A 3,042-nucleotide genomic window follows, 5' to 3' on the forward strand; every position below is an offset into this window, starting at 1 on the left:
AACTTCAACCCACTCCTTATTATTACTGCATTTACCTACTTTAGATTTGCCTCTGTATCACTCAATAAACCTTTCTAAGGTCTAGTATTTTATGCTCCCGCAATCTAACTGAGTTGAAATTTTAAGTTCCTAGTAATCAGCTGTTGAGTCTTCATATCAGCCTATTAACTTTCTAAATCTATTTCCATTTGTGCTTGATTAGCTAAAATCTACTTCACTATCTCCTCTATATTTCTCGTTTAAGTAGTGGCTGGATGGCTTTGAACCTGCTGCTGCTGTTGATTCTGTGGCACTATCCCCTTACACTGATTATTGTTTTATGCCTGATTTCTACCCTATGAGAAATTAGGATGGTTCTTCTAGTTTGGATTATATGTGTTCCCAAAGTTCTATTGCGCCTGACAATTTGCATTCCCCATATAATTAACAAAATTTGGATTTACTGCCCAAGAATCTGCTGTATGCTCACTACTTCCACAAACCTCACACCAAGAATTTACCTGTTGGACTGTGTTAGCTGTAGTTTCTTCTTGAGGAACCCTAAATTTATACTGTTAAACTGAGTAAGCATCTGATTTTGCATTGCTATAAGCTGAGCTGATAAAGCAGTAAATTAATCTACCTCTAACACACCTGCAACTTTCTTAGGAATAATCCTCGAGTCAATATGCCATTCAGGATTCCCTTTTAAAATTCGATTCAGCAGTATGTACAATTCATTATAAGTTTTCTCAAGAGCTTACCTACCTACTGCTGAATCCAAGAGAATCTTAGTATTTGGCTCCTACCCCTCAATGAAAGTATGAACAAGAATATCATTAGACTGATGATGGTGAGGGCAATTTCTGAGCATACTTTGAAATCTCTCCCAAGCTTTGTAGATATTCTCTCCTTCTTTCTATCTGAAACTCAGAATCTTACTTCTCAAATATGCAGTCTTTCCTGATTGAAGGAATCGAATAAGGAACTTCTAAGCTAGATCTTTCCAAGAAGTAATAGAGAGTGGTGGTTCAGTATATAACCACCTCTTCGCTTCCCCAATTAAAAAAAGGGAAGAGATTCAGTCTGACATAATCAGTATTCACCCCCGCAGGAATGTAAGTATCACTTATTTCCAAAAAGGTCTGAATGTGCTGTTGTGGGTCTTCATGTGAAAATCTAGTAAATTGCCCAGTCGAATTTAGCAACTACACTATATTCTGATTTAATTCAAATCGACCACTTGGCTTGAGCTTACGAATACTGTTAGTCACATGGTTTGTGAGTGGGATTGCCACTTCACAAACATGTCTAGTAGCTGCTTGAGCCTGAGCTATTGGAATAATCGGAGCTGGGATATGTCCTGCATTTGGATCAACTCGATCATTTTTTTGTTCAGCCATTTAAACTTTTTGAATTAGATAATGAGCTTTTTGCCTCTATTGAAATACCAGTTCTGGGTCCAAAGGGCTCTACTAACTTTCTATCTCTCACTAGTCTTGTATTCAGACAAAAGGTCAGCTGGTAAGATCAAGTCGTTAACACTCAAAACTTACTATCAAAAACCAAAAATTTAATAAACTACTAATTTTATTAGTTCCTGACAAGGGCATAAAACTCTTGTTGCGTTCAAATGCATACTCAAGTGTACGTAATCGTACAAGTAATATAGTGACTTAGACATTCGGATATTGTTCCCATGAGGACTAAGAAACTAGCAATTTAACCAACTTTAGTTTTTGACAAGGAGGTATTAAGTGTTGTAAATTATCAAGATGATTTTGAAATTGCAAATAAAAATATAAATATATAAGAAATAGCAATTTGTGACAGTAGTAAAGCAAGCAACGGTTGTAAACAGTAATGATGAGAATTCCACGGTTGAGGCACTTCTAACAATCTTACAAGTCTCTACTCTTATCGTAGTCTAGTTGGTTATCGGATTGCTGATTTGTAGGGTTTATAACATAATCTTGGTCTCCCAACCTCTAACCTTTTACCTAATGAACCTTGCAACTACATCGTTGAGAGGGGATGTAATAATTCATTTAGATATTTATGGCTATCTTCCTGCAATTGAACCAAACAAGGTTTCTAGGTATATCTCTATCCTAGATGCTAATTCAAATCATCTAATTTGATAAAGGACGATAACCTTGTTCCTTAATCTCTTCATTCTATTCTACGACTCTCCTCCCGGATGCACATAGAAATATAGATTTATTCTAATAGTGGCCACTCATCAAAATAGTAAGGTCAAGAAATTAAGAACAACCCATATGATAATCCAACTAGAAACAACCATAAAGAATATCAAAGAGTAATCATGTTCTTGGCCTCAACTCCAGAAAAAGGGTGTTTAGCCCCTCATGACTGAATTCTCCATAAAAAATATGTAATTAATAATACCCAAAATTAATTTTAAAGTGAAGAAGTTCAAAAGAAATTCTAAGAACCCTAAAAGAGAGATTTTGTTGTTTTTCCGCCGCTTCTGAGCTTTCAAAAGTGTTTTGTGTTGACTTAATTTGTTTCTTTTATAGCTGGGTCATAATCCTCCCACTTTTGCTTGTCACCATGATACGATAAGCCTCTCAATGCTATACTCACCGCGATGCGGTGCAATTGTAGTGAGGTACTGAATTTTGATGATTCCCAATTCCTCCTTCACTACAATGCGGTGGGCTGCAAAATTTAAGCACTGGCGATTAACCCTTCACCGCGATGCGGTGACATACTTGAAGAGACTTCTAGACTTTGGTTCCTTGCCTTTTCCTTCTTTAATTTCTTCCTAAGCCATGTTCCAATGCTTTCATTGATCCTTTTATTTTTACATCTCGTTAATGTGTTCAATCACATTCAATTCTATCACAATATAGCTCTGCATACACTAATCATGTCCATTAGATAAGAAACACAATTAAAGCTTAATTATAATCAGAATAACATATTTTAGCTCTCTATTCAAGTCTAAATATGGGTGAATATTGGTGATTAGACATATAAATATGCCCAAGATCACCCTCTTCATGGTTTATTTGTGGTATTTTTGAGGTGTAAGAATTA

General features: G+C 35.8%; 1 non-coding gene across 1 annotated transcript; it reads left to right on the plus strand.

Moving 5' to 3' along the window:
- The first annotated feature begins 824 nt into the window (after positions 1-824).
- LOC124889029 lies at positions 825-931 on the plus strand. The gene has a single exon (XR_007047647.1). It is a non-coding gene; the product is annotated as a small nucleolar RNA R71 (small nucleolar RNA).
- The last annotated feature ends 2,111 nt before the right edge of the window (positions 932-3,042 follow it).

Source organism: Capsicum annuum, chromosome 11 (assembly GCF_002878395.1).
Source record: "Capsicum annuum cultivar UCD-10X-F1 chromosome 11, UCD10Xv1.1, whole genome shotgun sequence".
NCBI lineage: Eukaryota > Viridiplantae > Streptophyta > Magnoliopsida > Solanales > Solanaceae > Capsicum > Capsicum annuum.